The sequence below is a fragment of the Diadema setosum genome, chromosome 3 (assembly GCF_964275005.1).
Source record: "Diadema setosum chromosome 3, eeDiaSeto1, whole genome shotgun sequence".
Classification (NCBI taxonomy): Eukaryota; Metazoa; Echinodermata; class Echinoidea; order Diadematoida; family Diadematidae; genus Diadema; species Diadema setosum.
The window spans coordinates 24,931,804-24,944,018 of record NC_092687.1 but is presented as its reverse complement, the minus strand read 5'-3'; positions in this window follow the sequence as shown (position 1 = coordinate 24,944,018).

Sequence of the window (12,215 nt, the reverse complement as noted above, 5' to 3'; positions counted from 1 at the left end):
TCTTTCTTCTCTAATAATCATAATTCACTATTAGTTACATTGTAATAATCTGTACACTTATATTTACTTTTAATGAATACATATCAGACGAATGGCAAAGTGAATATGGCTCGCTCGCTCTGCCCGTACATGAAGTGAAATGAACAGTTTTCATAAATTATGATGGTCGTCCTTCGCAGGGATTTTTAACTAGTCCTACGTTTAATTTCCTAGAAATTTGAATTAAAATGTTCTGTAAACGCGATTTTTACACTCAGTTTTTACAAAAAGTCCCTACCGTATAAATTCCCCTCCAGCACCTCCCCCTCCCCGCTCGGTCACTTCGCTCTCTCGCCGAGGATCTCACTCTGTGACATAAGCGTACCCTCGCATGTTATAATCATTGAGTCGTACATTCAAGAACTAAACCAAACAAATAGCGAAATCAAAATCCATTGAAAAGGTCTTGACACTGTAATGTATATTCCAAAATCTGGTCAGCCTGTGTACATACACATTAAAATAACCATGCATACAATACATAATACGACACATTTACATACTAGTGTGTACATTTGTGACACCTTCCCCCATGGGAAAAAGAAAGCATTGCCGTAGCAAGTTTTTTTTTTTTTTTTTTTTTTTTTTTACCTTCACAATTTTTCATTATTATCAACAACGAATGTGAGGTAAAACCCAACTCAAGCAACAATAGCTGCATTGATTCCATGTTCTCTTTTCATGGATACCATTTACAATGATATTGCTTGAATTTTCTGAACTTATACAATCATGTCAAACTAAAATTGCAGATATACATCATTAATGGATAAGCTGAACCTCTCAGTGATGTGTCGGGTAAAACTTTTCACCCTTGAATTCTACTGTGCTATCCACTACCTATGTCACACCAACTGACTTTCTGTTGTAGTACTCTTTCAGCATATTGCTCTCAGATCTTTGCGTCTGTCTGGTGTACTGATCACATAGTTTGTATCATTGAGTTTCTTTTTAACACAGAATGGGCCACTGCACTTGGCTTTCAGTGGTTCATCTTGTATGGGTAGCAGTACTAGAACTTTGTCACCTGAGTTGAAGGTTCGGTCTTTGGCATTTTTGTCCGCCTTTTTCTTCATTGAGTCTTGTGACACTTTAAAGTGTTCCCTGGCTACCTCACAAGCCTTTGAAAGCCTTTCACATATTCAAGTAGGTGGACCTCATCATCCTCAGTCATGAATTTCTCTTTGATGACCTTCAGTGGGCCCCTAACTTCATGACCGTACACCAACTCAAATGGGCTGAAACCCGTCGACTCATTTGGGGAGTCCCTCGTTGCGAACAACAGGAAAGGGATGCCCTTATTCCAATCATTGGGATACTTCTCACGAAATACCCTAACCATTGCCTTTAGGGTCTAGTGGTAGAGTTCCAACACACCTTGGGATTGGGGATGATAACCCGACGACTTCAGCTACTTCACACTCAAACAATACATCACCTCTTGAAATATGCCTAACATGAAATTTGACCCTTGGTCAGACTGCACTTCCTTGGGCAACCCATACCAAGTGAAAAACTGCACTAGAGCATCTACCACAGTCTTAGCAGTGTTATTTCGCAATTGGATAGCCTCTGGAAACCGTGTAGACATATCCATGATTGTCAAGAGGTACTTGTGACCCGACCTAGTCCTACGCAAAGGTCCGACAAAGTCAACAGAAATTACTAGAACCCGACTGAATGGTTCTTCAAACGCAGGTATCGGAATCAGTGGCGCCGGCTTCACTCAATGCTGTGGTTTACCAGCCACCTGACATGTGTGACAAGTCTTGTAAAACTCAGCCACATCCACATTCAACCCTGGCCAACAAAAATGCCTCATGATCCGGTCTTTCTGACGCCTAAATGACCGCCAACTGGTAACTCGTGAGCAATCCTCAAGATCTCACCGCGGTAACAGGGAGGGGCAACAACTTGACGGACCACCGTGCAATCTTCATCACCTGCCCAATGGGGAGGTCTCCACTTCCTCATCAAAATGCCATCTTTGACATAATAGCACTCAGGGACCTTTTCAGCCTCATCCTCAGAACACGCCGTCTGAGACAAGCCTTTCAACTCAAAGTCTGCCTGCTCTTCTTCAACCATGGCAGACCTGCTAAATAGCCCATCACTGTTAGCCTCGGAGCCTAATACAGCAAACCCATCATTCAAATCCTTGAAAAAGGTTTCTGCCAACCAAACACCGGAATTCTTCTCCACATCAACAGAATCCGCATCATCTTGAACAGCTATAAGAGCCTGAGACCTAGTCACAATCTGAGAAAATCCCAGGAAACTCCTCGTGCAACTGCTTAGTTTCAGCAACCACCAGCGGTTTATCCGAAACAACTGGAGACGCAACCACCTTGTCCCCAGCCAAGTCATTCCCCAATAAGAAATCAATGCCTGCCATGGGCAACTTAGGAACAACTCCAACAGTCACAGGACCAGAAACTAGATCACAGTTCAAATCCACTCTGTACAGTGGAACTGACATATAACTGCCATCAACACTCTGAATCAAGACTTTTGCATTCACTACACTATCTGGTGGAAAAGACATACCACCACCCACCATCAACGACTGAGAAGTCCCCTTATGCCGCAGGATGACCACTGGTTTACCTGCCTCACCAGAAGTACATAGGGTCACCTCACCAACAAACAAAAAACTACGATAGCTCTCATCCACCTGCTTAGTCCTATCTTTGAATTTGAGAGATCGACTTCCAATGGCCTGTGTTTCACTGAACGGGACACTGTTTTCGGGTAGGACACTTTTTGACATGACAAATGCCATGTCCTTCTTTGTTTTGTTTTGCAATTTCCAACACTGTGACTTTACATGCCCTGTCTTGTTACAATGAAAACGTTTGATGACATTTGCACTGGTACTGAACCCTTTGTCAGATTGAGGCTTTGGTGCCGATGAAATTTCAGAACTCGTGCCTTTTTGAGAACCAGCATTCTTTGTATTGCTTGATTGAATTGTGTCTCTCTTGTTTCCAGAGACATTCCTGAAAGATGGTTTGTTGTCATTTCTGTGGGTCAGCTCATACTCGTCAGCCATCAAGCCTGCTTTATGCAAACGTGTCACTTTGTGATCATCCAAATGTGACCGCACACTGAAAGCAACACGCTTTTTGAATTCTTCCAAGAGAACAACCTTACCTAGATTATCAAAATCCTGATCCACTTTCAGTGATCTATGCCACCTATATCAAACATCATTTCTTTTTCAGGAGCAAATTCAACATTTGTCTGGCCTGTTTTGCGGTACGAATTTCTGAACTTGTGTCTGTACGCCTATAGCACCAACTCATAAGCATTTTAACACTGCTTCCTTGACTGTAGCATAGTCACGTGGTTGCTCTTTTGAGAGAAATGAGTACACATCTGCTGCTTTGCCGACAAACACACTTTGAAGGAGCATGGGCCAAAATTCCTGTGGCCAGTTCAAACTGTCAGCCACCTTCTCAAATGACACAAAGTATGCATTAACTCTATTTTATTCAAACTTTGGCACCAATCGATTGTTCTTTTGCCAAATCAAATTCAGCGGGAGCCCTTTCACGATTTCCAATAGCCTGTGCATGAGCCAATTCCATCTAATGCAATTTCAGTTGTTGCTCCACTTCCAGTTTCTTCATTTCAATTTCTTTTTCCACTTCTCTAAGTTTGTTCTCTGTCCCTCTCTCTTTCCATTTCTAATCTCATCTTCTCTTTCTCCAGTTCTAATTGAGTATATGAATATAAGAACGACCCAAGTCCATGGAAGATCATTTCGATTAAACAAAAAAAAAAAACAAACAAACTTCATACCTTTTTTATTTGTCCAATAATATTCTATTTAACTGTGATGGGAAGGCAACATTGTATATACAAATTAGAACATATGTTACCGTGCACCTCAAAACGAACATAAAGTCGCAAACACTGATTTTGCGTGAGGACTGAAAATAAGTGAAATGGGTCAACCTAGCCGAACTTGACTTTTCCATATTTTCTGGAAGAGCGGGTCTTCTTTTACATTATGCTAAAATTTGGTATCATAAAACGGGCAGGAAAGTGTGTTTTTTAGCAGTTTATCTCGAACATTTTTGGTAGAATAGTGTGATTAGGTGTGTCTTTAGAATCCCTTTTTCATTTCTGAAAAACCATGTCCACACTCTTCACTTTCAACTCTAATAACTTTTGAAAGGATAGTGCTACTGCTTTGCAAGTTGGCATTAATTATGGACAGAATGTGTTAATGAGGCATGCCTAATTTCAGTTTAATTTGATAATCCCTTCATTGTTGTTACTCTGGTGGTTTACTTCCTGTTTTTTGTCCCATTCATCGCACAACCAGCACGGTTTGGTAAAGATTAAGCGCTTGAATAGACACTGTACTTCAGAGCCTTTCTTCTCAGTTCACACTTTTCCCGAGTTTGTGCTTTCTTTCCAATATTTAGATAGGTTAGGAGGGTCCATTTGATTTGAGTTATACATCATTTTAAAGCTTAAAGTCTGCTCTTTCAGAATATGGTCTTAACTAAAAATTCATGTCTGGCGACTTTTTGTTTGTTTTGAGGTGCAGAGTCACATATATTATTATGACAATTAACATTTACAATAATTATAGAGAGGCCGTTTTGTGTGGTGGACTTGGGTCGTTCTCTGATTCATATACATGATATTCTGCTATAGAGATGGGAGAAGGATGAGAGAGGGCGCTATTATATGAATGTAAGAATGACCCAAGTCCTTCATTCTTACATGACTATAAGATTTAACTCATTCACTTCAGGCACTTCCGGGGGTAATTAGGATTTATCATTTGAGTATATGAATATAAGAACGACCCAAGTCCATGGAAGACCATTTCGAGTAAAGTAAAAAAAACTTCATATCTTTTTTGTTTGTCCAATAATATTCTATTTAACCGTGATGGGAAGGCAACATTGTATATACAAATCAGAACATATATTATTATGACAATTAACATTAACATTAATTGTGGAGAGGCCATTTTGTGTGATGGACTTGGGTCGTTCTTTGATTCATATACGTGATATTCTGCTATAGAGATGAGAGAAGGACGAGAGAGGGCACTATGATATGAATGTAAGAATGACCCAAGTCCTTCATTCTTACATTCATATAAGATTTAACTCATTTATTTCAGGCACTTCCGGGGGTAATTAGGATTTATCATTTATAGACAAGATGAGTCCATGCATAAGCTACAATTTCCCATGTCAAACTGAATTTGGCCAAAAAATTGGACTTGGGTCGTTCTTATAATATACTCAATTCCCTTGCTCTTTCTCTCTCCTTCATTTCCAATTTAGCCAAATCAAGCCGTGTTTGATCAGAAATTTGAGCTCGATCTGGAGTGTCAATTTCTTCTTGGAGCTCCATGTGACCAGCTACAAGTCAAAAATGTCTGCCTTACTTGCACCTTGTGGAACATCTACACTTAAATCCTGTGCAATTGCAGTCAAATCACATTTGCGTAACCTTTGCAAATCTTTGAGGGACAAACCTGTCTTCTGAACAAATGCCTGTATATTGTACTGATTGACATTTTCACAATATGCAATTGAACAATCAACTCTCTGGTATTTTGTCTGTACCAATATTGTGGATTCCGGAACGCTCCAAATTCTAAGTTTTGGCTTTAAATTCTCTTTTCGGACACAAGACACCAATTTGTTACGACCAAAATCACACTGAGAACGATCGCACAAAAAAGCAATCAACTAATGTTCAGGCGGTCTATCAACAGTGATATTGTGGGTACAGACTAGTAATCTATTTTCAGATCAGTGCAGTAACGATCATTTAAAACGATTATAAATCGGTAGTGGTATCACTTACATGCATTACAGCCAAATCTTAAATCACAAGGTCCATGTAATTCCCTGGAAATGTCCAAATACGATGCTCGATGCACAGATGAATGATCCGCAATACACCGATGAATAATACTATACCTCCGACGTAAATTAAAATGCGCAGGTGATAATAGTCCACGTGTAGATCCAGGTTATACGTCAACGTTAAAGAACCACGGCATATGTCCACTGCAAAAAGTGCAGAATCCAAGTGTTATATCGACCGCGTCCAGTTGATGCGTCGAATGATGATTTACTCGATAAAGTCCAGCTTGGAATCCAGCCCGTCACAGCTTTGCCGTGGCAATGTCCATTGACATAAAAATGGAGTCTCCAATGAAGGTAAATCCATTCTCTGCAGGCAAAATGTCTCCCATGCTTATCTCCACAATTAGAACAGGTAAGCCGGTAACACAGGACTGACTATAACAAGTCGCTTCACCTGCCCCCTCCCCATATATTTTTTAAAGGGTGTGGGGGAGGGAGCAAAACGAGTTTCTCCCCTCCACCCCCCCCCCCAAGTCCCCCTGTAACAAATAATTAATCTATTACTTAAAGACCAAAATGAACAATAAGGGCAATTTTCTTGTATAAAAGCTGTCAAATTCATAACTAAAAATGCAAAATTTCCGTCCCTAACGGGGCAAAACTCAATTCCGCATTAGTATACATTGTTATATTTATACACTTATATTTACTTATGAAAAAATATAGATGGTAGCCTCTCGTTCTCGGGTGTGCTCCCTTAATCATGTTTTACCTTTTTTCTATCCTTTTTAGCAATAGAATAATTTAATTGTGACCCTGCACCTCAAAACAAAAAGTCGCCAGATATGAATTTTTAGTTAACACCATATTCTTAAAGAGCAGACTTCAAGCTTTAAAATGATGTATAACTCAAATCAAATGGACTCTCCTAACCTATCTAAATATTGGAAAGAAAGCACAAACTCAGGAAAAGTGTGAACTGAGAAAAGAGGCTCTGAAGTACAGTGTCTATTTAAGCGCTTAATCTTTACCAAACCGTCCTGGCTGTGAGATGAATGGGACAAAAAAAAAAAGAGTAACAACAATGAAGGGATTATTCGATTACACTGAAATTGACCATGCCTCATTAACACATTCTGTCCATAATTAATGCCAACTTTCAAAGCAGTAGCACTATCCTTTCAAAAGTTATTAGAGTTGAATGTGAAGAGTGTGGACAAGGTTTTTCAGAAATGAAAAAGAGATTCTAAAGACACACCTAATCACACTATTCTACCAAAAATGTTCCAGATAAACTGCAAAAAAAAAAAAAAAACAGACTTTCCTGCCCGTTTTATGATACCTAATTTTAGCATTATTGTAAAAGAAGACCCGCTCTTTCAGAAACTATGAAAAAGTCAAGTACGGCTAGGTTGACCCATTTCACTTATTTTCAGTCCTCACGCAAAATCAATGTGTGTGACTTTATGTTCGTTTTGAGGTGCACGGTCACATTTGCTCGAACAACACTATCACGTTTAAGCATTTAATGAATACATTATGTTTATGGTATAGGAGGTAAAAGCTTTTTCCACGACACTTCAAAGCTGCTGACCCGTCCTCTCAGCTCTTGGTAATGACATCCGCTTCCAGTCTATCATCAGTTGATTGTTTTTGGCTTTTTTTCCTTCAGTTTTCCTACCAAAAATTGCATCGCACATCAAATACACCTATTATTCTTTATGAAACGGCCGTTGCCATGCAGATGGCTGAATTGGTCACGGAACAGATACCTAACACCGACAAGCAGATATTTACATTTAAATACAGGCACACAATTTATCAATGATCTCTTCCAGAGCAGGAAATTGCCGTGAAAAAGTTTAGACGGGAAGGGAGTACGTCCCTATACACATTATTCGGGTCATAATAGTATTCAGAACTAACTTGTGGATATATCATTAAACACGTTAAATCAAACATGTGTTACAAACAAAGTATTTGCACATGCAATGCCGTCAATCCCTCGTTTGAGGCGAGACCCCACTTTAACGAAGCTGATGGGGTGCTACACCCCCTAACGATTCTTCGTTTGATCGTTGGGAGTCGAAGTATTTGTCCATTGCAAATCAACTTTCTGCTCAGGCGTGACACACCTGGAGGCCAAGCCAGGGTTTAATGACTACAGCAGCTGTCGTATTACGTAAGAGCATGATAAGGATATCTGCCTGTGGCAGACCATTTAAAAGGGCTTTTTACACTTGTAAATTTTTGCTTAGCCCCGGACCAACGGTGGGGCTAAGGGGGGGGGGGGGGGGGGTTAGCCCCACCGCCCCCTTAGCCCCACCGTTGGTACGGGACTATCCTTAGCCCACTTTCTGTTTACACTCGTTTTTGCCAAAGTGGGCTAGCCCCACCGATAGTACGGTACTATCTGGCCCTGCAAAATAGCAGGGGTTAGCGCCGCAATTGCGGTGCCAAGCAAGTGAGTGTAAACAGAACGGAAAAAATAATCATGGGCTAAGCGACGGAGACGAAATCCGACCCTCACTGACCAATCAGAAACGAGGTAATCAAGTGCTGCCGGTGCGTGCGTGTACGTGTACAGTACACAGCGTAATTATGAATATTCATGTGGTTTGGAAAGTCCGGGGCTAAGAAATACGAGTGTAAAAAGGTCAGTTTTCTCCTTAGCCCCGGACAAGAGATAGTACGGGACTAATTGGCGAGTGTAAAAAGCTGAAAAAAATTGGTACGGGACTAACAATAGTCCTGGGTCAGAGAAAGTCCGGGGTTAAGAAATACAAAATTAAAAAGCCCTAAAGTGAACTCAATTTTCTCTATCCTTTCAAAAGTTTTCAATTTTATATTCTATTGAGAAATTCTATGGTCATCCATTTTACATTTCGAACGAAAAAAAAAATTGGCCCGTTAATAACGAAAATACAGGAATAAGAAGGAGCTACATAGCCCATGCCAAAACCAAAACAATCTCCTCCTCTCGCGGTGCCCCCCCCCCCCCCCCCCGGCGTTGTGGCGATGACTGATGCTTAGATTAGGCCAGGGTCAAGAAACAGGTGTTTTATATCTTTGGTTTTTAAGTCATTGATTGCCAAGATATACACTGGCATTATTTGTTTGATAGATACTTTATTTTCTGGAAATCAATATATACAAAGATTGAGTAATCGTGAACATGGGAAACATACAAAGTATATTTGAAACAGAGTCATTTGACTTGCATAAACAAAGATATAAAAGGAAATTGATGATATTACAGTATGCATGTCTATGCAGCTGGGATTACAATAACAATATCATATTTAAGAAGTGATAATGCAGAGGGCCGCCATTGTAAGCATTGCTTGAAAAGATGGCCGGCCCGAGGAAAAGGTAGGTAGGTAAATTGGTAAACAATACAAATTCTGCTGCGGAGATAGCAGGGGAAAATAAACTCTGATGTGTGATGGTGGTGAATGTGTGTGCGAGTGCTTGAGAGTGCACAGGGGCAGATAGGCTGGGATTTGGAATGATAAAATTGGTTTGCTGAAAGAGGGAATGACTTACGATGTTGCTACTATCGGGAGACAAACATAAGTCATATAAATTATTCGTGCTTAATTCGTATTTTAAGTATACTGTGATAAAATATGCTTCTTTAAGTTTGCTTTGAATGAAAACAAGGAGGCACGCTGTTTCAACTCCTCAGGAAGAGTGTTCCATGTATCCGGACCGTGATGTCTAATCGACTTTTGAGCAAGTAAAAGCTTTGGATTACTTAAAGGGGAAGGCTAGTAACTGATCAGTGGGAATCAGTGGAAATGCTGGGAGATGATTGTTCCAATCCTTATGGGATTCATTCAAGAGTTCATTGTATATCTATTGTTGTGTGAAAATGATTTGCTTCAGAATGTTCTCATATTCAAGTAATGTGCAGTTTAATGCTTCCAGGTTAGCGTCCCTGGTCAGTGACGGAGCATTAATCTGCACATTACTTGAATATGAGACCGTTCTGAAGCAAATCATTTTCACACAACAATAGATATACAATGAACTCTTGAATGAATCCCATAAGGATTGGAACAATCATCTCCCAGCATTTCCACCGATTCCCACTGATCAGTTACTAGCCTTCCCCTTTAAATGAAAATGGCTTGTGCCGAAAGGGTGGGTTGGGTGGTGGCGCGTCGCGTTAATGGGAACACCACCCTTCGTCCAACCCCCCCCCCCCGGTTTTGCCGAAAGGGTGCGTTGGGAGCGTTGGGTCGCGTCGCGTTGACTGGAACCCCACCTTTCGTCCACAGCCCCCCCCCCCCCCCGGTTTTGCCGAAAGGGTGCGTTGGTACTTTTTCTCATGTACTATTGTAAGACGAGTTTTGAATTTATATTTAACCTTCAAACAACCATTTCAAACAGGCTATCGTCCGGATCGGTTTACACTCTATTAACACTTGGTCTACACTTGACAGCCAGTTGGTCTAATAGACTGTTTAATATCAGTTGGTCTAATAACCAGTTGGTCTAGTCATCATTTCGTCCGATTACTGTTTGGTCTTATTGTTATTTGGTTTAATTACTATTTGGTCTACAGTCAATTCGTCTAATAATAGACATTTGGTCTATTTTTGGTCTAACACAAATTTATATCATCAAATACCGATTTGGTCTTTTATGAGTCGGTCTAATTCCATTTCGTCTAATCATCAAATGGTCTAAAATAAAACAAAATTTGTCCAATATAAATTTCGTGTAGATCTACACATTAATTTTGGTCCATTGCACAGTTGGTCTAGCCTCTGTCTATCATCATTTAGTCTACACCCATTTAGTCTAATAACCATTGATCTTATTGTCATTTGGTCTAATAGCCAGCCTCCTGGTCTAATCAGATACCATTTGGTCCAATCATCGTTTCGTCTATATATGACCAACTGGGCTATTATCATTATATATATATTTTTTTTTTTTTGGGGGGGGGGCCCTTTTTATTGATGTGTACACCAAATTTATATTGGACAAATTTGGTTTTATTTTAGACCATTTGATGATTAGACGAAATGGAATTAGACCAACTCACAATAGACCAAAAATAGACCAAATGGCTATTATTATACGAATTGACTATAGACCAAATAGTAATAAAACCAAATAACAATTAGACCAAACAGGAATTGGACGAAATGATGACTAGACCAACTGGTTATTAGACCAACTGATATTAAACAGTCTCTTAGACCAACTGGCTGTGGACCAAGTGGTAATAGAGTGTAAACCGATCCGGGCGATAGCCTCTTTGAAATGGTTGTTTGAAGGTTAAATATAAATTAAAAACTCGTCTTTTAACTCTTTATGTGCCACGTTCGCACGTCCGACTCAGTCGACGGCGTGCCAACTTCGCATACTCTGCTCAACAAACAAAGCCGCCAAGACCGATCGATAAACCGCTAATTACTGTTATCAAATGGGTTCAAGAATGTAGCCAATAGGAAGCGCTGAAATGAGTGACGTGTGCTTTGGTTACTCAGTCCCATTGCACTGCGTGTTAAATCCTATTGCCGATTGTCTGTGCGCGCGGCGGCTCCTTTGAATTGCATGCATACGCGTTGTCAATCCTGTAAACAACTTCTAGTTCGGACTGCCGGCCGGCCGGCCTTTCTTCCCTTGTGCATAAACGATGTGTGGCGTACGTATCATACGTACAGTGTACAGTAGACCAAGCGTTGTGGGACCGGACGCGTACATGGAGTCACTTTGAAGGGCAAGTCCAACGATTTAGCAGGTTAATTCTCACGCCGTTTTCAGAGTATGTTGTCTAGTAGGCCTATATGAGGAGTCTATATCAAGTCTTAAAGGTAAAGGGTGCATATTCTATGTAAAATAAGTAAGTTTTCATGCGGGAACTTAAGTGTCCGGAAACCCAACCCCCATCATACTTATACTGTATGTGCGGGATTTCCGAGTGGGACGTGCGTAAATGTTTGGGACGAACATCTTCGGACGTCTTGACCCACAAAGGTACGTGAAAAACGCTGAAAAATGCTGTTAGTTTTCGAATTTTCGACCCATTTTATAAAACAAATGATGCACAGGATTATTTCGTGGCGTTAGTGGAGGCGTAGCTCACTCTCGGGTATTTACAATGTAGTGCAACATGCACTCGGCTTCGCCTCGTGCATGTTTAAGAATTGTCAATACCCTCGAGTGCACTATACGCCTACACTAACGCACTCTATCCTGTGCATCATTTGTATACTAATCCCGCGGCACAATGAAAGCGTTTCTCGTGCTTTTGTTCCTCTCATATACGGCTTGCATTCTATGTGGTGATCGACTATCAAGCGATGCTCC